The following is a 24314-nucleotide window of genomic DNA, read 5'->3' as shown; positions in this document are numbered from 1 at the left end:
AACAATGTGTTTGACAAGGAGTTCTATGAAACTATTATTCTAAATACAGTCAGACCTGAACAGGGAGACCATCCAGATTCTATGTAAACTGATGGGTCGACTAGCTGGAGGAATGCAGTTTAGTTTATCCACCCCTTCCCCTGCCCAGACCTTCACACTTTCTCTTTCAGAAACTACTCATGTCAAGGCTCGACAAAGTCCTCTTGTTGCTCTGTCATCATCCATGCTACCAAATATATTTTGATGTGTGTGGCACCACATTTAAAGAAAATTGCTTCATGAACTTTTATTTAAAGCTATAATAATGTTAGCTCTATGCCTCCTTTGCGTGTTACTTTGTCATTTAGTTTGGTTGTAAGAATATGATATGGTGGTGAGTCAATTGCTCTGAAACCTCAGTGCAATCTGTAAAGTACTATATTTGTAAAGTACTTTCTGGGAAGTACATAGTGTCTTTTTGAAGGGATTCTTTTTAAATTTAACAGAGCATTTTTCTGTAAATGTATTGACACACACTTAGAGCACAGAATGCTGGAGCCTGGCAAGATCTTTTGAGAATACATGTGCGTGGCTGATGAAATACCATGATTTATTTCAAAAAAGCTTTTAGGAAATTAAATAGCATTAAAAGAGAAGTGAGTTTTCTTATGCAGGTATAACGTACTCTATTATAAAGTTGTAGCAAATTATCCTGAAGAAAGACTTGAGGTAAACACAGAGGGGTCCTGGCTGAAGGGGTCTCTATCCTTTAGGTTGACCTGAGCCAACTAAAAGCAGTCTTCCTGCCATCTTTTCCTGGTCTAGTGTTTTTTTTGTGATCTCACTCCCCCTTTTTTATTCTCGAATCCCCCCACCCCCCCATACTCAAAGTCTCATGCATTGTTGCATGCCCAGCTTTGTGAAACTGGAATATAGCTTGAACAGATAATTGTTAAATGAATTGACAAATACATAAAAATTTCCAATAGCTTTTCATTAATCTGTAGATAAAAGTCAAAGTATTTACAAAGACCTATAAAGCCCAGGCTGATCTGGCCCGTTACTGCTCTGACTTCATCCTCGATGTTCTCTCCCTCACTCATTCTGCTTCAGCCTCACTTGCTTCCTTGAAGTTCCTCACGTAAGCCCGATCTACTCCCACCTCAGGTATTTTGCACTTGCTGTTCTCTCTGCCTACAGTGCTCTTTTTCCCAGTTTTATACCTGCCTTCTTTCTCACCTCTGTCTTTTTCTACTCCTTATTCCCATTTCAGATGTCTATTTATTATTACATAACAAACTAGCCTAAAATTTTTTGGCCTAAATAGCAATCATTTGTTACTTAAGGCAATGCTGCAGGTGGAGTAGATGACTCCTTCCCACCTGGGAGTGACTACATTCAGTTGGAAGCTCTGCTGGTTTATTTTGGTTCTCTTCTACATGGCCTCTCTCTCTCTTTGATGACTTTATCTTCTAGGACCATTCTGTGTGGCTCTCTCTCTAGCACATTAGGGCCTTGCTTATATCATGGAAACTAGCTTCCAAGTAAGAGTGTTCCAAGAGCACAGGCTCCAAGGTGATGGGTTTACTAAGCCTCTGCTTGTATCACACTTGCTAATTGTCCGTTGGCCAAAACCAGTCACATGGCCAAGGCCAGGATCAGTATGGGAGGAGATTACACAGGGTGTGAACACCTGAAGGTGTGGTTCATCAGAGGCTACCAACCTAACAGTCTACTTCATTCTACCCTCTGGCTTCAAGTGACTCACATCCTTCCCACCTGCAAAATACACTTACTGCCCTTGAAGACTTCTCAGAGCCTCGCCTCATTAAGTTCTCCAGCTTAGGTTTGAGTTCCAGGATTGGGTAATTTAGATCACATCCAAGTGTGGCTGAAGTGTATGGGTGCAGTTCTTCAGGTGCCACTCCTTAAATGTGGCTTGTTAGGTATAGCCACCTAAACTGAGTCAGCAAGATCATTCATTGCCTCTCAGCCTCCAGTTTAGAAATGCAGCATATGTCTTCTTTTGCATTGGTCAATAGGATTTAGTATGCTTACCTTAACTTTTCTCTTCCTATGTAATTGAAATATTTCCTTCTTTCTCTAGTCTCAGAAAATCTCAAAAATCTCAGAAAATAGAGAATTTCATTGATACATTATAGTTCTTCCCTTTGATAATTACCAACTTCCTTTTTACTTCCTCCCTCTAGGTATTTATTTCACTATAACTGTGTATACAGTATAAGCATCCCAAAATTTATTGATTTAAGTTAGCAATGATTCATTATTCCTTATTATTTTCTGGGTGTGCTGGGCTTTTTATTTTCTCCACATCATTTCAGTAGGGGTCTCAGTGTGTCTACATGCAGGTGAGAGATAGACAGGTTCTCCTTCTTGTCACCCACTCCACCTTGGTATCATCATCCAGGGCCCCTCCATGTGGCCTCTCTCTCCAGAAGGATATTCCAGACTTCTTTACAGCATGCAGCTGGGTTCCAAGAGAGCCCCAAAAGAAGCTGTCAGCTTTCTTAAGGGCTAGGCCTGGAGCTGGTGCTGCTACCTATTCTGTTAGTCAAACCTAGTCATGAGATCAGCTAAGATTCAAGGAGAGGGAAAACAGACCCATCTCTTAGGAAGAGAAGTAAAATGTGAATACACGTAGAGGAGAAACTGGTGGTGGCCATCTTTGGGAACTATCTGTTGTATCCCTTCTTTCTGGTTTTATTTTCTTGTAAGCTCTTATTATTCTGTATGTATCTTTTTTATTATCTGTCTCTTACATTGGACATACACTTTAGAAAGTAAGGGATTTTCGTCCCTTTTTTTCACTGCTGCATACCCACAGAATACTGCCTGCCACATAGTGGGTGCTCATATATTTTTTGAAAGAAATGTTTAGCCCTATAACTGTTGGGATATTTTTCCTGATCTCTCACCCTAGCCATTTATCACATACGTGGCTGATATGAATGCAGGTTATTAATATATGTTTATATATATGACTTTTGCCATCTCTGAGCCCACTTACTCTGACTGTTTCTTTTGAAGTTAACTCTGGCATGGTCGGATTTTTCACCTATTCTGAGTTTTTTGATATGGAATGACAATGAGGATTCGATTCCAATTTGACTGACTGGCCCTGTGCCCATTTCAGACTGCTTTTGGTCTGCCTTGTCCTTACATATTCCTGGATGCCCTCTATAAAGGCTAATTTTTCCACAGAGCATTTTCTCCTATGTGTTGGGGAAATATATAAATTTAAGACATGGAAATGAAAATAAAAGACACAGATATTAGATTTAACATTATGATTAAGTATAGAAATATCCCACTCTGGGGTTCTAAAGAAATCTAAGGGCAGGCACCCATAATATTTACCAAATAAAAAAGAACTATTAGATTTTTAAAAGTATTTTTAGAGTATTGGAAAACTAAAAGCTGATGCAAAACTATGCCTTTTGATCTGTGCCTTTTCTTTCTTTACTCCACTCCAGTATAATTTCTTCTTATTCCTTTTCTTTTTGTTCATGCCTTTCTCCATTACAGAATTTTCTTATTGAAAATGTACAATTACTTTATTTCAATTTCTACCCCTCAGCTCTCCAATAGTCTTAATTTGTGAATAGATGATTGTTTTAACTCTGATCTTATTTGGCCTGAAGCTTCATGGTGAAGTCTTTGCAGCAGGGAAATCCCCTGTTGCTTTTACACAATATTGTGTCAGAGGTAGAATTAACCATATGATATGCTTATGTTATAATGCCATTGATTCCGGAGACCACATATACAAATAAGCGTATTTTCAGTCACACTTTATGAAAGATATTAGGGTGACATGTGAAAATCATATGAATGGATAACTTCATTTAATATCTGTCGTTGGAAATTGCAAATGAATTCACTGACTGCTACATAATTAATTGTGTAGAGTTGAAAACAGCTATTATTTGTTTATATAGTTCATGGTTAAGCAAGTGAAATATCACAGAATGAGATAATTTATGGCAGGATTTGCTACGTGAACTTTAAAATAAAAGGAGAAGGAGGAAGGTAAAAAACATACAGAGAAACATTTAACTAGTATACTCAAAGGAAATGCTGAGAAAGAAGATGGAAGTGTCCTGAAACATATCATGAGACCTTTATGAATTATTAAAAAGAAAACCATTATATTGTCATCCTTTTATGTTGAAGATAATAAAATAATCGTATAAATTGAGAACATCTATAAACTTCTTGAGGATAGTGGAAGCAGAATATGATCATAAAGTTAATTGCTTTTCTGAAATAAAATTAGTAGTAACAGGCAATTCAGTAGATAACAATATCTAATCACATTTTCTTTGCTAAATAAGTTTATATCTCTGCCTAATTACTTCTAAAAAGACAATGGAAAACCTTGCTTACAAGTAGAAGTAAGACAAATCACTAAGTATCCTTTGTCATGGCAATTTCAAACAATGTTCTTTCTCATCTACCAAGCTTGATTTAAGGAATCCAACCATGGGACAAGAAAGTGGGAGTTTTTATTGTATTTTTAACTCTTAAATTTTGTGTGTTGAAAACTAGCATCCCAATGAGAAGTTTGGTCAAAATGAGAATTATAAAACAAGAAAGACACTCAATTCACCTTATCTGAAAAAGTTTATGTAATTTGAAAAAGATCTTTTCAGTCTGTAGAATAAACCTCCTCTTCTATTTCTCTATCAATTGAATTGTGAGATGCTGACCATTCTTATCGCTTACACATGCCTCATGCCTGGTGGCAAAGACCTACTGAAGCGGAGGCTCAGTTATGTGTCCTCTCTGGGGCACAGTTACAGTTTGAGCATTTTTTTTTTTTTGTTATGACAAGTATGATCTCAGATTTGAGGAAATCGGGGAGAAAAGGGAACATTGCTCCAAGTATGTGCTGCAGAAAATGGTCTTAGAAGTCACATAGAATTCAGGGAGAACATGGAGTCATCATTCACAATCATTTTTGATGTTTAACTATATGCATATGGCACTCTTGAGACACTAAGGGAGATGAGGAAATGACTGCTCCTACCTCCCAAACTGTGAAATAACCAGAGATGGGTTATACCAGTTTTTGGAGAAAAATAAACTTAAAAGGATTTTGTAGAAATAAAATTTTGTGTTGGCAACAATGAATGATCTTTTTTTTGTTCTATGGATGATTTATTTTTGCCATTGAAATATTATTTTAACAAAAAACTTATTTTATTTTCTAATTATAGATTAAGATTTTGTCATTAGTAATTTAACATAATTTAACAGAATTTTGTCATTAGTAATTTAACATAATTTAACAGAATTTTGTCATTAGTAATTTAACATAATTTAACAGAAAACATAAATAAAATAACATTCATGCAACTTAACACTAAAAAACTAACAATGCCATTAAAAAAATGGGCATAGAATTTGCTGAATAGACATTTCGCCAAAGAAGACATAGAAATGGCCAATAGACATATAAAAAGATGCTCAACATTACTGATCATGGGAGAAATGCAAATTAAAACCACAATGAGATATCACCTCACACCTGACAGAATGACCATCATCGATAAATCAACCAACAACAAATGTTGGCGAGGATGTGGAGAAAGGGAACCTCATGGACTGTTGGTGGAGTTGCATCTTGGTACATACAGTATAGAGGTTCCTCCCCAAATTAAAAATACAACCACCTTATAACCCAGAAATTCCACTTTTGAGTATTTATGCGAAGAAATCCAAAACACTAATTTAAAAGATATATGCACCCCTAAGTTCACTGCAGAGCTATTTACAATAGCCAAGATATGAAAGCAACCTAAGTTCCCACCATTAGATGACTTAATAAAGAAGAAATGGTATACACACATACAATGGAATATTATTCAGCCATAAAAAAGAGTGAAATCATATTTGTAACAACATAGGTGGACCCGGCAGGTATTATGTTAAGTGAAATAAGTCAGACAGAAAAAGAGAAATACCACATAATCTCACTTATATGTGGAATCTAAAGAACAAAACAAACAAACAAAACAGAAACAGACTCATAGATGCAGTAAACAAGCCGATGGTTGCCAGATAGGAGAGGGGTTGGGGGCCTGGATGAAAAATGTGAAGGGATTAAGAAGTATAAATTGATAATTACAAAATAGTCATGGGGATGTAAAGTATAGGGAATATAGTCAATAATATGGTAATAGCTATGTATAGTGGCAGGTGGGTACTAGACTGGTCAGAGAGATCACTTTGTAATTATATAAATGTCTAACCACTATGCTGTATACCTGAAAATAACATAAAATAATGTCGAATGTCAACTGTAATTGAAAAATCAAAAAAGGGAGAAAAAGGTGAAGTAAAATAAAAGGTTCAAACTTCCCGGTATATAATGAATAAGTCATGGGGATGTGGTGTACAGCACAGGGAATATAGTCAGTAATATTGTGATAGTGTTATATCGTGTCAGATGGTTGCTAGACTTATCACAGTGACCACTTCTTTAGGTATATAAGTGTTAAATAATTATGGTGTACACCCAAAACTAATACAATATTATATGTTAACTATGTTTTAATAAAAATCTTTTAAAAATGAAAAGGGTCACTTCTTGTTATAGCTACTCTATACTAATCAACGGCTCCCTGTTTATAGCCATTTTGTCGAGAATTTTAACAGGCAGGAGGAGGAGCATATATGGTTCAAGCAATAGTTCTCATTAGTATATAGCTTTTAACTGCAATCTCCATCTAACAGATCGGCAAACATATTAAACAATGTCTTATTTATTTCTAAATCTTTCTAGAATGAATAATTAAACCCAAATACCAAACTAAGATATATTATATAAATTAACCAGCATTGCAGTTTAACATACTTGTCACCAATGAAATCAGTAATTTCCTGCTCCATTTTCAAGAGTACTATTTTGTCTCTGCAAAATAAATGTTAAAACAAAAAGGTTTTATGTACTTCTTTTTCTCAAAAACCTAAAAAGTTCATTTGGTTGTATGGGAAATATTGTTTTAATGTATATGGCTACAAACTTGTATCTAACTCTTCTTTGGAACACACTGTCCCATATATATGGTTTCATTCTAAAACAAAAATAAAAATAAAAACAAAAAACAAACTATAACTGCAATTGCTATTTGAACTTAAAATAGTCTGTATTTTTTCAAATGTCAAAGGAGACAATGACAAAGAAAGAAGATACAAGATATTAAAAGCAGAAAAAAACATTGGTATGACAAAAAGTCTAATAATAAAAGTAAACATTGTAATAATCTAAATAAACAAAATGGTAGAGGAAACTTTATACTAATATCAGGCAGAGGTGAATTCAAGTTGAAAGTCTTATGTCACTTAATGATACAGTTTAAAATCTACAGAGAAGTTATAATTATTCTTTATATCTTATTAGTACAATATGAATATAGTATAAAATTACAGAGGATAAAAGCTATATTCACAAGAACGCAATGATAGTGGAAGGTGAAGCCTCACTTTCAATTCTTTATAAATAAAAAAGGCAAAATTTAAATACAGTAGATTTGAATAGTAATATGTATAATAGTAATTAACATTCATATGTCAAATACCAAATCTTAAAGAAAAGAAAATAACAATGATCTTTAAATCCTAAATCTAGAGATAACATCTCTTAAGATTTTAGTATATTTTCTTCCAATATTTTTCAGCACACACACACTCACACACACACACTTTCCATAGTTGAGATTATACTGTTTACATATTTTTAGTCTTGCATTGTTTTTATTCATATTATATTATTGACACTTTTTATTTCTTTAAAGACTGTTAACACCACTTAAATGGCTGAACGATATTTCATCATAGGATTTATCATAACTTACTTAGCAATACCTTATTATTAAATATTATATTAAGTTTCTATAAGTAATATACTAACATTTTTAACATTATATTAATGTTATAAGAAATATTTATATGCATTTTGATAATTTCCTTGGAATTTATTTTTAAAAGTAGAAATCTGGTCAGAAAGAGTAAATATTTTCAAAGTTGTTCTTGAGATCCATTGTTATATTGCTTTCTTGGAGATTATATCAATGTAAATTAACTAATAATAATGATATTCATCTCATTACATCATTGACAATGCTAAATATTATCAATATCTGAAAAATTATGTGTTTTAATATTTTTATTGAATTTTTTTCTGTTGATTAGTTTATCTGTTTATCTGTTTAGTGGATTATTTATTACTACTCCTTTGGTCCATTTGCTTATGGGGACTTTATTTTTTAAAGCTAAAGTATTAGCTCATATACTAAATTTAATTTTATATAACACCTTCTAGGAATGCTTCTAGTCTGTCCATCAGTTAAACGGTTCAAACAAGCTTTACCATCTTTATAAACATTATGATGGGGAAGTGCAGGTCTTAATGATTATATAATATTGGTTGTCAAGTCTTTAATAGCTCTCTAGCACACAGTAAAATCCAGAGCTCTTCAAAATATAAATTCCATGTGTATTTTCATCTTTTCCTTAATGTACTATTCTCTTTTTCATTAGTATTCTTCACCCCTTCCTGGATTTCTATCTCCATTAATCTTAAATCTCTGACATATTAATAAGAATATTTTGATTTTAAACTTGCACCATACAGATTCTCTGTACTATTACATCTGACCCAAGCTTGGATATTTAAATTCTTTAAGGCTGCTTGCATTCCACCTCCTCATCTAGGCCTTTCCAGATATCCTGTAACCTGAAGTAATCTCTTTCCTCCATTATCTCATCATACTTGGTAAATTTCTTAGAACACTTTGCTTTGGGGGTGGCAAAGTGTCCCTGAATGGTGGAGAACTGGTGTCCGGTATCATCAGGCTTCCCTGAAACCCTTGACTTCTGTTTTCTATTCTTCTCAGCCCCTCTTTAGCCCTGTCCTTATTGTTTTTGGAGTCAGCGGGCAGTGATTCCAATCTCGACCACATCTAGGAATATTTTTGCAGCTAGCTGGTGTGGTATGGTTACCCTCTGAACTAGATGGGCCCTCAAAATTTTCTACTTTCTTCAATGATTTTTTTCTCCACTTTTCTAAAATCTTTCCATCCACCACCTCCTTACATTTTTTTTTTTTTTAGAAAATCACCTTGTTTTCTGCTCTACAGAGAAAATAGGACAAAAACTGCCTTAAATTCCCATCAGTCTCAAATTTGTCTTCATTTATCAGCCCTATTCCTTCCCTTCTTTGCTCCCATTTTAGTGGAAAAAGTACTTCTTTCAGTAAAAGGCAAGCCCTGCACCTACTCTCTCTTAATCTCTTAATCTCTCCTGCCTGCAGAGAAGCCTTGCCCTTGAACAGTGGTTCTCAAGATTAAGTCTGCATCACAATCATTTGCCTTTAGATTAACTACTTGTATTGAGTTCTGCAGCGAAATGAAACCAATAGGATGTATGGTATGTATATTCGTCTCTCTCTCTCTCTCTCTTTACCTGTCTATCTGTCTGTCTAACTGTCTAGTTGTCTAGCTGTCCACCATCCATCCATCCATCCATCCACTCACCTATCTATCATTATCTATCATTTATAATCTGTCTATCTATCTATTCTATCATCTAAATACAGATTTACTATAAGGGATTGACTCACATGATTATGAAGACTGAGAATTCCAAGATCTGCATTTGACAAGGTGGAGACTGAGGAGACCTGATAGTGTAGTTTCAGTCCAAATATCATAGGCTCGAGACCCAGAAAGAGCCATTTTTAGTTTGAATTTGAAGGTGAGAAAAGCTGATGTCCCAGTCAGGCAGGAGGAATTCTCCCTTACTTGGGAGAGGGTCAGGCTTTTTGTTCTATTTAGGCCTTTGACTGACTGGATGAGGCCCACTCATGTTATACGAGGCAATGTGCTTTTACTGATTTAAATTTTGTATTATCCAAAAACATTGTCACAGAAACATCCAGAATAACGTTTGACCAAATATCTGGGCATCCCGTGGCTCAGTCAAACTGACATATAAAATTAACCATCATACTACTCTTTAGATCATCCCCTCTTTTTATTGTATTCTTTGTTCATGATTGTCTATCGGATCTTTCCACTCACCAAAGGCACTCAATATTTTCTACCTACATAAAATATTACCAATCAACCCCCAAAATCCTTACTTTATGTTTTTTATTATTATTCCCATTTTATTTTATTTTCTTCAACCTAATCTTTTTTAAAATTAAATTTATTGGGGTGACATTGGTTAATAACATTATATAGGTTTCAAGTATACAATTCAATAATATATCATCTGTATATTGCATTGCGTGTTCATCCCCCAAAGTCAAATCTCATCCAGTCACCATATATTTGATGCCTTTTACTCTTATCTAACCCCGTTCCTCCCCACTTTTCCTCTGGCAACCACTAAACTGTTGTCTGTGTCTGTGAGTTTTTGTTTGTCTTGTTCATTTGTTGCCTTCTGTTTTATATCCTACGTATGAATGAAATCATTTGGTCTCAACTTTTTCTGTCTGATTTATTTCGCTTAGCATGATTATCTCAAGATCCATCCATGTTGTTGCAAATGGTAGTATTTCATCTCTTCTTATGGCTGAATAATATTCCTTTGGCTATATGTACCACATCTTTTTTATCCAATCATCTATTGAAGGTTGTTTACATATCTTGGCCACTGTGAATAATGCTTCAGTGAATGTCGTGGTGCATATATCTTTTCAAATGAATGTTTTCAAATTTTTTTGAGTAGATACCCAGAAGAGGGATTGCTGAGTCATATGGTAATTCTAGGCTTAGTTTTTTGAGGAACCTCCATACTGTTTTCCATAGTGGCTGTACCAATTTACATACCCACCAGCAGTGTATGAAGGTTCCTTTTCCCCTACAACCTCTCCAACATTTGTTATTACTTGTCTTGTTGATAATAGCCATTCTAACAGGTATGAGATGGTATCTCATTGTGGTTTTGACTTGCATTTCCCTTATAACTAGAGAAGGTGAGCATCTTTTCATATGTGTGTTGACCATTTGTATGTCTTCTTGGAAGAAGTGTCTGTTCAGGTCCTCTGCCCATTTTTTAATTAGATTTTTTTTTTGTTGTTGTTGAAAAACTCTTTACTTTATTATCCCATATAATTTTTTTGGCTGTCATCCTACATATTTCTCCTTCTCTTCATACCCAAAGTTCTAAAAGAGGTTATCTATAATTGTCGTTTTTATATTTTCACCTCGCCCTCACTGCTGAATCCACAACAATGTACTCCTGTCCCTGTATCCCCAACTACACCCAAACTAGATTTAATAAAGACTTATTAAATGCAGTGTGGAAACATCAGTCATAATTTTGTTAATCTAGGATGGCATTTTGCTTTGTTAATTAAGTCCTTCTTTCTGAAACAATCCCTTCCTTTAGCTTGTAGTACAACAATACACTGATTTTCCTCCTCATTCATCATTGTCTTTATTAGAACTTTCTTCTCTTCATGACCTTTAAGTTTCAGTGTTATTTGGCACTATCTCCTAGGCTCTTTCATGTTTGTAATTACACAGGATTTCAGGGAATCTCATTTACTTTTATTGCTTTAATAACCATATATATACTGATTTACTCTTAAGTGTACCTCTTGCCTGAACTTATATATTCAAATTCCTCTTGACATCATTCGAATACTTTTATCAGGTATCTCAACATCAGTATACTCATAACCTAACTCATCATCTTTCCCCACCTGCTCTCTCTTCCTACGGATTTGCCCCTATTGCATTCTTTCTTGAGTGATTCAGAACATCTAGTTTTTCAAGTTAGAGCCTTGGGAGTTATCCATCACCTTTTTCTTTTCCTAATTTTCTATATATAATCTTTGACAAAATCTCTCATCCATGATAATTTTAAATATCTCTCAAATGCATCTATTTCTCTTTCTTGCCACTGCCATCATCCTAATTTAGGCCTTCATCAACTTTTTACTGGCTTAGAGTAGTCACCTCCTAAAGTTACCTCTCTGGCATGAATTTTACTAATCTTCATTTATCATTCTGTTTCCAAAGACAGAATGATCTGGTAGACATCACACCTGATCGTTCTCCTCTAATGCTTGAAACTTCAGTGGCTTTTACTTGTCTTTAGGTTAATGGCCCCAAAGTATATGATGTTAAGGTAACCTTAAAGCCATTCAAAATCACCTTTCCTCTCTGTTCCAGCAGCATAAGACTTCTCTCATGTCTCCATCCTCAAAATACTCCCTCTCTGCTCTAGGTCTTTGAACATGCTGTTCTTTGCTGGAACAAGCTATCTCTCACATCCAGGGCTCCTTCATTACTACTGCCCCTTGCCCCACCCACATTATTGCTAGAATTTTAAGTAGTTACTAAATGTTTATAAAACTCACTAAATGTTGTAAAATAAGAGCATCTTATTTAATCATGAGAGGGGAATTTCTGAGTCTTAAGTGAATAAAAAACATATGTTAAGAAAGTATGCTATGTAGTACCTGGCACATAGGATGCTCTCTAGATAGAAGTTATTTTCCCCAACTGGAGAAACCAAGAGATTGGTGTTAATCCCTTGTGTTAAACTGGGAGTCCTCCAAATATTTGATTCCTCCATAAGTTATGGAACCATGCTTTTAAATACAGTAATTATAATGTTGTATTTTAATTAGAATATTGACATAAAGAGGTGTTGTCATTTATGGAATGATCCTCAGAATTTTTTTGGACTATGTATTTTTTGTACATTATTGGTCCAAATTTCTGAAATGCATGGAAATTTATTCTCACTGACAAAGACCTTTCTGACACATAATAACACACACACACACACACACACAATACACACACACACACATTTTAGTCAAAAGGCAGAAATTCATTATATTTATCACATAAAAGGTAGTTCTGTTTCACATAATCTAAAAGTAGGCAAATGCATAGCTTTAAGGCAGATGACACAATTGTATGATATATATAGCTATCATGTGGGTTTTTTAATTGCATCCAAACTGCATATGTATATATGAGTCATAAGAAGCCTGCATTTTGAGAGACATATGTAAGATATTACTTCAATGGTTTGATATGGGAACAGGTAAGACTTTAATTATAAAAATTACTACATGTGTGAATCCTCAGTTTTAGGATAAAATGATGCAGAATGCCATTCATGTACATGACTCACATCCCATAGGTACATAAACAGAATTCTCAGAACAAAGAAACCTTGAAAATTTCCCTAGGCTCTGATAAAGAAACAAGTTCAAAAGTAAAAGTTCTCAGCAAGGCCTACTTCATATTATAGGACAAAAGTTGGATTAAGTAAAATCACCGCTAAACAACTGGATTTTACTAACCAACATGTACAGGTGGGTACAGGCATAGTGGACTGTCAGGTAAGCATCGCTGAAAAGTAGCTATGCCACTCTAAAACCATCTGGGAAGGCTGAAACTGGAATTCTTGCAAAACTGTAAAAGCAATGACCCAGGAAACATGTAAAACAGCAACTCAATTGTAAAGGGGGAAAACTCTCAAATCATAATCTTAAACAATTTTAGACCAGGTCATGCAGGTATACCATAGCATGATATTTTAACACTTGAATCTCTAGGCCACATTTCAATACTTCCTGTTTAGATCAGTATAGTACTTTCTGTTCTATGTGGACATGTGAGCAGGCATCCTTCTCATCTCCTAATGAGCACTAGATTCTCCCAGTGTGAAAATTAAGCTCTTTTGGAATCCACTATCAGGCCACAAGGGTATCATTCAGTGCATTGAAGTAGTAATTTACGAAATGGGACCCTCATGGCCCAAAAGAGTTTATGCAGTTTCCCAAATGCCTACCTTAACGAGGCAATGGTTTATGGCCTGGAGAACCTAATGAGTGTTCAATTATACTATTACATTTAAAAAGAGAGACCCATATTTTTCCAGAAATTGTAGCTCTGCTTTAGCTCAAAGTCAGGCTATTTTTAGCCTTCCTATTCCTACCAGATTTTCTCCTCTCTTATATTTTATATTTTGCTTCTTTTATGTTGTCTAAGTAACTCTCCCTTCCCTCCAGTTAATGATTCTATTGGATTTTAGTTACCATAATTGTTTCCCTAATTGGCTTCATTTGAAAAAATGATTGTTAGGAAAGGTGATAAACATTGGAGTCTCTGCCACTTGGTTGTTGTATTCATTATTCTTTTAATTCATTTTCAGTAATAAGTTTTCTACTTGAAATTAAAAATCACTAACAAATTTTTACCAAGGCAGAATTTTCTGTGTAGGTACCTTGTTATTGTTCAGCAATGACCATTTCAGAACTCTTTTGAACTTTTAAAAGAAAGTCTCTGTTAATTCACTGTCTGGAAACTTTACAAGCAAAACTAAGAAAATCAAATTTAATATTTCATGAATAATCAGCTCATCTAAAGAGTATGACATTGAAATTTCACAATGCTTTTGAAATTTTGAATTTGTGAGGACAATATTGTTCATGCAGTAAATGTAGAAGTCTAAGATGCTGCCATTTCTATGTTCTCTAGGTGGCAGCTTAGCTCCACCTTTAAAAATCTTCCTTCTAGTACTTTTCTCACTGACATTTTCTTTAAAAACTGGTAACATAATGCACAACAACATGTAAAATGAATACAGCCAAATATGATCTGCCTGCCTTTAATGTCTTTACAAGGTTTTTCATGTAGCTTTGCCACACTACTGATTTTAATGGAAAGACTTAGATGTAGCAGCACTTCCAAAGGTACTCTTATTCACCAGTGTCCTCATATGAAGGTCAATAACTGGATCTCTTATGATGAAACTTTATCTATAAGGCATCAGTCTTATTCTAGATTTTGCACTTTTCTGCATGTGTTGTTGAGCCAATTGTCATGCTATTTAGTCACATCTGAGATGTATTTACTTCACTTTCTATTACAGTTACAAGAACAGCTGGGTCTGAATGTCACAATATCCTCATTCTGTTTAGTTAGAAGCCATGTATCTTCATGAAAATTATGAAAATAGTAGCTTAACTCTAGAATAAGGAATCACATTATCCTGTAGAGCAAAATATTAACTGGGAGTGATTTTTACCATCACGGGATATTTGGCAATGCCTGGAGACATTTTTGATTGTTGTAAGTGGGGGCTGGAGGTTGTGGAGGAGAGTGCGATTAGTATTTAGTGGGCATAGGGCATAGGGATTCTGTTAAACATTCTGCAATACAGAAGACAGTCCCCACAACAGATTTATCCAGCGCAAAGTGCTTAGGCTGAGAAATCCTATTGCAGAGAAACAGAGCCATAGTGGTATAATATCAAAATCAGTGCAAAATTTTAATAATGAACAAAATGAATTCATAAGAACAGTTTACTGGAGGTCACAACATCATAAATGTCCTTTAGAAAAATAACTTGCATTTGACTAATTTAGTAACAAATTTCTCATGAATCTATTCATTTTTTCTTATTATTGCATTCATTTTTTTCTCAAATTGTTAAAAAATAAACTATGCTCTTGTGTTACATTTTTTAAAATTCAAAGTCATCACTCAAGTCTTATTTTGCATATCTAAAACTCAGAAAATCTCTTATGAAAAAATTGTGTTTACTGAGTAAAGAGTTAGACTGCACAGCTGTCAAGATTTATATGCAATTTTCTTTCCTTTCCATTTTGTAAGTCAATTTTATTAAAATAGGTTTGAGTTGTCTTAAGTTTATCAAAGCTATTGACTGTGGAACATATTAATTAAAATTATTGAAAATTAAGGTTTGCATATACTGAAGTTCCTGAAGAATTTAGTGTAAAAGAAGCTACTTAATTTATCATTGCCAAGAGGCTGTGATATAATGACAAACTTGTTTAGCATCCCAAAACTGTGCTACAGATACGATTTATCATCATGTTTTGCCTGAAAAGCCATTATGTGACATAGTTAAGAATACAAACTATATATGGAGTCATCAAGTATTCTGTCATCTAATAGGCTAATATAGTGAGATGTTTTGGCTACTCTATGCTCTCCTTAGATCGGTGATTTTTCAAATGACATCTCATTCTAACTTGCCATATATAAAATGGATTAAATTTGAGTTACTTTTGTTGTTAGGGAGGAGGCCTGTTGTGCCTTTTGCAGCAGCTGCAAGGCTCTGTTCCAGAAATTCAGTCTTCTGTTGAAGAGTTTGAAAATCACTGGCCTAGAGCAGGGGTAAGTCAAGCTTGCTTTAATTACTGAATTTTATTTTTTATGGCATATATGTCTCCATCTTAAGGGGTGGGGGAGGGAAATCCTCTCTTGGCCCCACATCCTCTCTAGCTACTATCTCCTATCTTTTCTCCTTTTCCCAGCAAAACTTCTATGTACCTTGCTTCACTTTCTCACATTTAATCCACTCCTAAAACTACTTCATCTTCTCTAGTTCTACTATTCCACAGATACTGCTTTTGTCAAGATCATCGGCCATCTCCCTGGTGCTGTACCTGATGATAACTGTACTCTTGTCTTGCTCCACTTAAAAACCACTGATGCTGCTGATACCTACTTTCTTTTCCAAATCCTCTCCTGGTTCTCCTTTTTCTCGTTTCTTCTTAGTCTTTTCCTACTCTACTCTTGAGTTGTCTCGTTTCCCTCTCTAAACTCCTTTCTAGGTTATCTTACTCATTTCTGTGATTTTGAAAACCATCTAAATGTCGATAACTCCCATAGTTTACATCTCTAGGTCAGTCCTCTCTTCTGAGTTCCAGATCTACATACCCAATTGCTTGAAACCTCCTCCTGGATGTTTATCTGGATGTTTATCTTCTCATCTGTTATCGAGAGGCATTCTGCCTAGAAATCCAAAAATCATCCTTTACACTCCATCTTCCTTCATCATCTACATCTACCATCAGACACTCTTGTCTGTACTTTCTCTGATCATATCCTTCAAATCTCTCAACACCTCTAAATTTCTACTGTCATTTGTTTAGCTAAGTCTCCATCATTTCTCACTTCAAGAGCCTCCTATGTCATCTTTACATTTCCACCGTGGCCCTACCCTTATTCATTCTTTGTAAGGCCGTGAGCGTGGTATTTTTTTAAATTAATAATAATTTTTAATTTTTCAGTTACAGTTGGCATACAATACTATATTAGTTTCAGGTGTACAGCATAGTGATTAGATATCTATATAACTCACGAAGTGATCACCCTAATAAATCTAGTATCCCTCTGACACCGTACATAGTTATTGTAATATCTTATTGGCTATATTCCTTATGCTATACTTTCTATCTACATGACTTTTGTAACTACAAATTTGTACTTCTCAATCTCTTCCCTTACTTTTTAACCAACTCTCCTACCCCCTCTCCCATTTGGTAACCTTTAAAATGTTCTCTGTATCTATGAGTTTGTTTCTGTTTTTTTTTTTGGTTTATTTGTTTATTTTGTTTTTTAGATTCCATATACACATGCAATCATATGGCATTTGTCTTTCTCTATCTGACTTATTCCACTCAGCACAATACCCTCTAGGTCTATCATGAAATATCTTTTTCCGCCCCGTTACTTTTATCTGTCCGTCCATTCTAAATGATAACTTTGCTAGGTGAAGTATTTTTGGTTGTAGATCCTGGGTTTTCATCACATTGAATATTTTGTGCCAAGCCCTTCTAGCCTGCAAAGTTTCTTTTGAGAAATCAGCTGCTAGTCTTATGAGAGCTCCTTTGTAGATAACTAACTGCTTTTCTCTTGCTGCTTTTAAGATTCTCTCTTTGTATTTAACCTTTGGCATTTTAATTATGATATGTTTTGGTGTGGGCCTCTTTGAGTTCATCTTGTTTAGGACTCTCTGAATTTCCTGGGATTGTATGTCTATTTCCCTCGCCAGGTTAGGGAAGTTTTCTGTCTATTCTCAAATAGGTTTTCAATTCTTGCTCTCTCTCGTCTCCTTCTGGTACCCCTGTGATGCGAATGTTGTTACGCTTGATGTTGTCCCAGAGGCTTCTTAAACTATTTTCATTTTTTTGGATTCTTTTTTTCTCATTGCTATTCTGATTGGTGTCCTCTGCTACTCCATCTTCTATGCCACTGATTTGGTTCTCTGTTTCATCCACTCTGTTGATCTCCTCTAATGTACTCTTCATCTCAGATATTGTATTCTTCATTTCTGACTGGCTCTCTATTATGTTTTCTATCTCTATTTTTATGTTTTTGTATCTCTTTGTTAAAGTTCTCACTGAGTTCATCTACTCTTCCCCTAAGTTCCTTGAGCATCCTCATAACCAGTGTTTTGAACTCCATATCTGGTATATTGCTTGTCTCCATTTTAGTGAATTCTTTTTCTGGAGTTTTGTTCTGTTCTTTTATGTGGGACATACTTCTTTGTCTCTCCACTTCGGCTGCCTCCCTGTGTTTGTTTCTATGTATTAGGTAGGACTACTAAGTCTCTCGGTCTTAGGAGAGTGGCTTTATATAATAGGTGAGATGTGGGGCCTTTTGGCACAGAACTGAGAGGAGTCCAGCTGCAGGCCAAGATTAGCTATAGCCTGTGCACCTCCAGGGCCACCTGTTAAGAGTCACCAAGTAATCCACATATGGTTACCACTTGTGCTGAACTTATAGGTGCCTTGAGGGGTTAAGTCAGAAACCGAAGCTGGCTGCCATGTGTGGAGTTCGGGGCTGGTCAGCTAGAGGTATAGGGCATGCTGAGGCCCAATGCTGCTTCTTTTTTGGGTTTTGTGAGCCCTTGAGTGATTTTATGAAAGTTCGCAGCAGGAGCCAGGACATGCCATTTGTATGGAATAAACCGCTGGGAGTGGTTTGTGTGGGCTCATAAGCTGAGAGATGTGAAGTCTCAAGGAATTCCCTGGGCGGAGTGACCTGTGTTATCCAGGTTGATGGAGACTCAGGTACAGCGGCACCTGTGGCTGTAGGCTGGGTGTACGGAGGGCTCAACAAAGAAACAATGGCTTCTGCCTGCACCTCTGTCCGGGAGTAAGCTGCCCCTCCAGCCCTTGCCTTGCAGCTCGACAGCTCAGTGTCTCCCCATCTACCCTTGGTGCCTCAGTGCTGGAGCTCAGAGCAAGTGAGTCCGTCAGCAGTAAGGCTGGGTGTGGGCCCCTTAAGAGGAAGGTCTCTGCTTCCTGCAGCCCTCTGTCTCACTCAGCTACAACCTCTGCTGGTTTTCACAGCCAGAGGTTTTGGGGATTTCTCTTCCCGGTACTGGAACCCTGGGCTGGGAGCCCAGTGTGCAGCAGGGACCTCCTCAGGTAAGGGAGGAGGCTCTGCAGCCAAGATAGCCAGCCAGATTCTCGATCGCCACACGTGGTTGTGGGAACAGATCGTTTCGCGTTTCTGCAGTTCTGACCATTTTGAGGTGACCTGTTATTTGAGGTGACCTAATTGTAAGGCTTCTGTTCAGCTAGACTTCTGGCAACTCCACGTACTGGTTGCACTGTAGTTTTTTCATAATTTTGGTGTGGTCGCTAGAAGAGGCTTGCACTGACTGCCTCTACTTTCTACATCATCTTGAATCTCCCAGCGTGGTATTTAAAAAACAATTCGATTATGTATCTTTCCTGCTTACAATTTATTATACATTGATTCCAATCACAGGTAGAATAAAATCCAAACTCCATACTGTGGTCTGGGTCTGTCTGCTTCTCCAACTTCTCTCCCACTAATGTTTTAGGTGCACTGATGTGGAACATTAAGAAGATAACATGTTCTTTTAAAATAATCTTTAGGGCTCTCACTGCCTTTGAGTTCTCTTCCCTGACTCTTTGCATGTCTAGCTCCTTTTCATCCTTTAGGTCAGATCTTAAAAATTATCTCCCTAATCAGTAAGCATTCACTTTTCACTATTTTAAATTTTTACCTGTTCATTTCTTCATAATCTGACTTACTAGAATTTAGGCTTCATGACAGGAAACTTGTCTATCTTCCTGACTAGGAAGCTGGTAGGCATTTAGCACACAGCTGATGAATGTATTAACAAGTTATTACACTAAATGATCATCAGACTATGTAGAAGGGTCCAATGCAATAGACATGTATACATACACTCGCCCTGTACTTTCTGGCTTTAGAAAGGGGTAGATCACAAAGTAGGTGGATATGAGAGTGGAGTCTAGTGTTTGAAGAAATAATATGCAAAATAGGATTAGTCATGGGTTTGGCATCTAGAAAACAGAACTGGAAGTATGGGTGAAAGTTAAATTTAATGAACACTGGAATTTAATTTAAATTAAAAGTATGTGCTCGGAAGGTGATAAGCTCTGCCTTACTGAAGATGTTTAACTAGAGGCTGGATGACAACCTGTCCAGCATGTGGCAATAGGATTTCCTTCTTTACATTGGAGCTTGATCTAGCAGTTCTAAGGGCCCTTCCTTCTCTGCGATGATGGGATTTTGTGATTGCAGAATGGTTCTTCTCCGTATCTCCCAGCATTAATCTGTCATTGTGATTCTGTTGTTCTCCTTCAAGCCACACCTTAATGGATGTCCTCTTTAAATCTCACTGTGCTCTCAGAAGTAATGCAAAAACTAAAGAAGCTATTTTGGGAGAAAAACTGTCAAACAATAAGGAGGAATTGGATAGAAAATATCTTCTTGATGGCTTATTCTTTTAATGAACATATATTGAACATATATTGAACATATATTAATGTGTGTTTTAGGCATTACTTTCAAAGACTTCTTAAATTTATGTAAAACAGAATCAGTAGGAACACACCTTTATTCAAGATCTTTAAAAATTACCATCATGACTGGAGCTGGGATAGGAGGTCAGTTCTAAAACAACTTTACATATTACATTTTGAACTTTATTTTTTAACAGCATCATAAACCCACCATCATATCCTTAATATTTCCTATGGAATTTCTTGTTTATCTTCAGTCATCAAATAATGTGTTAGATGTGAGCAATAAAGAGAAATAATGGCCTAGAATCCTCCAAACATTGACTGACTTCTAGAAATCATAAAACATCTTAGGGTAGGTTTTATCCTTGGACGCAATATTAGGAGAGTTTCAAAGTCCACATGCAACTGAAAAAAAGTCACATTCTCAAAGGTTGTTTATATTTTCTCATTAACAACAATTCACATAAAATTTTTCATTATGTCATGTGACAGTATGTGACTCTGCAGAGACAAGAAAACCTACATTTAGTCATCTGGCATTTAAAAACTGATTTCTTGTTGAGGTCATTTTCAGATGTGTAATATATGATATTTCTTCTTACAAATAATGTAGAATTACATGTTAATTTGACAGTTTGGATGTGGTTTGCTCATACTTTTAATGCTATTCATCAAAAATCCAATGCTCTAGATTTTTATTTTACTTGATGATTTTCTTTATGTTATCCATTTCTAGTTTCACTTCTTACTCCTCGCCTTCCTAGGTTTTCAAGAGCAATGTAGCAATAAGTATCTGTTAAAGCTTGCCCTATGAAGAACATTGTATATTATCTTACATTTGCTTTTTTTTTTTTTTAACCCTGAAAACCTTGGCCTTTGCACTGAAGTCTGCCCTCCCTTTGTTATTGTATATATTGCAGGTGAAAGTTAGTTTTGTGTTATTTATAAATTCTCTCTTTTTTTGGCCCTCTTTCCACTATTTCACAAACTTCTTGTCTGCATTCTTCTTTGTATGTATCTCTCTTTACCTTTCAAATGTATCTCTCTTTGCCTCTCGGGAATTTTTTCCATCACAGTTTTTATTGTCAAGTACTGTATTAGTGTTCTATTGCTGCTCTAAGATATAGCCATAAATTTAGAAGCACAAAGCAATACAAATTTATTATCATACAATGCTGAAGGTCAGGAGTCTGAAATGGTTCTCACTGAGCAAAAATCAAGGTGTTGGCAGGGCTGCATTCCTTTCTGGATGCTCTTGGGGAGAATTCATTTCTTTGCCTCTTCCAGCCATCAGTATTCCTTGGCTCCTGGCTCCTGGCTCCCCTCCTCCATCTTCAAAGCCAGCAACTACGGTTAAGTTTTTATCACATCAAATCATTCCAAATGACTGGTCTGCTCCCTCTTCAACTTTTAAGGACACTTGTGATAAACTGGGCCCGCCTGGATAATCCTAGATACTCTTTCCATCTCAAGGTCAGCTGTTTAACAATCTCAATTTTTTCTGCACTCTTAACTTCTCTTTGACATGTAACAGGCGAGGTATTCATAGGTTCTGGGGATTAGGGTATGGACATCTTTGAAGGGTCTATTATGCCTATCATGGATACCTATCCTCTTTCTTTTGATATTCCCAACCTCTCCTGCAAGGAAGCCACTCTCCAGTCAATAGAAGAAGCCTCTCTTATTCCACTTGGTCACTCCTGTGGTTTCTAAATTGTCTCCAGCTGTCTGGTCTCTGGTGACTCTGAGTGATTGTATAAAATAAGATATAGCTGTGACTTCACCTTGTGTATTGAAAGCACATTTGAACCACAATTAAATTACTTCGATATCTAAGTAATTTAGGAAAAAATAGGTAAAGATTGCTGCCTACCTTTTCTTTATTTAAATTACTTATATTAGACCTGTTTTCTTCCTTTCTTTTTTTTATAATAGCTAATTTTATGCCACTAGAGACATGAATAATTTAAAAACCAGAACCATCCTGAGAAAACATTTTAGTTATTCATTATTTTATGTTTATTTGTCACTTTTTTTTTTTTTTACTATTTTTATAACTCACCAGAAATTCTACAAGTGGTTTATACTTCCTTCCTTCTCATTTGAGGTTTGATATGAACTTACAAATTATACTTCCATTATAGTCTTTCTGTTTTTTTTTTTTACTCATTCGATTTTTTTCTATTATAAATTATCTTTTTGAAAAAAAAAAGCTTTTGGTTTGACAGAATACTGATGGTTTTCAGTAATTAAGACTATATAGTTATCAAGTTCTCAGTATGTAAGTTCTGAAGATCTCAGCAAGTTCTCAGAATGAAATTCACATAAATTTCCAGTATGTAAGGCATTTCTATAGGTGATAAGCTTGTTACTTATATGCCATTCATTAATGTTTTCCTGATTTCATTTAGACACAGAAGAGACAAGTGGCATAGGCCTAACCATATCCATATTCATCCAAACATATTTGGGACACTATTCTTTATTAACATGGGGAGAGCAATACCATTTATGATTTCTCTGAAATAAATGAACACCAAACTTACATGGAATTTTGAACCATGTTCAGAAACAAGAATCTTGAGAATTCTTGGAAAGGAAGTAATTTTCTCACAATTTGAATTTACTTTTCACCAGAGGAAAAAGATTCCATATGTTTCTGGACTATTTTAATTAATTGAGTTTTCCTGTTCTGAATAAAGAGATCCTTTATATAATCAATGAAGCCAAGCAAAGCACTACAGTTTCTGAGTTCAGTACAAATGATTTCCCATTACAAGGGATAGCTATCATTGAGAAACAGCCACTCTACTCACTGCAATAATGAGAAAATGACATGCTGCTTTTTTTCAGTTATATAAATACATTCCCTTGAAGACTCAGCATACTAGCACTGCTGACTCTTTGGACTGACCTCTTGAATTAGGATCAAATCAAGGAAGTGAAATGCGTATGCGCAAATTCTGAGACTAACCTGAGACAAGTGGGTTGTTTTCCTATCTTAAGCACAGGTTTAGGGCTTTCCATAAATCAAATTGAAATATTTGTCTTTTTATCATGGTTTTTAAGCTTCTTCTAAGTAGATTTTATGAAACTAATAAAAAACTAAAAATAATTTTTCCAACATAACTTCTGAATGGTAATATTGTGCACAGATCACTGTAAAGAAAGGAAAGAGTTTGATACAGAGGACACTGAGGCTTTACCTGGAAGTGTCAAAAAGATACCATAAGTTGGTAATTTGCAACTGGTTCATATGCCAAACATTGTAGGTTCTAGAGGAAAAGCGAACAACAGGATATTCATTTTTAGTTTCTGATACTTTTATGGCAGGCCAAAAAGAGCTGGAAAGTTCAGACATTTATCTTGAAATAATGAGAGAAGTTTTTTCTTTCTGAATTAGTTAGAAAGTTGGTGCTTAAACTGCCCTAAGGCATGGACTGTGAATCCAAGTATATCCATACCAAGCCATCTTTCATTTAAGTCTGTTTAATAAATCATCTTCCTAACTAGAGCTGGGGGGATACAAATTCATGCCTCTGGCACAGCTGAAAAGGAAAAAAAGGTCAGGAGCATGGGAGTTTTAAGAAATGTAATTTTATTTTCAACTTGGGTTTTCTGATGTATAAGGAAAAAATGCTATTTAAAATATTCCTACTTGGATAAAAACAGCTGCTCCTAGACAGTTCAAAATAATAAAATTTGAAAA

Source organism: Pteropus medius, unplaced genomic scaffold, assembly GCF_902729225.1.
Source record: "Pteropus medius unplaced genomic scaffold, Ma_sr-lr_union100, whole genome shotgun sequence".
Taxonomy (NCBI): Eukaryota; Metazoa; Chordata; class Mammalia; order Chiroptera; family Pteropodidae; genus Pteropus; species Pteropus medius.
This window is presented reverse-complemented; position numbering follows the sequence as displayed.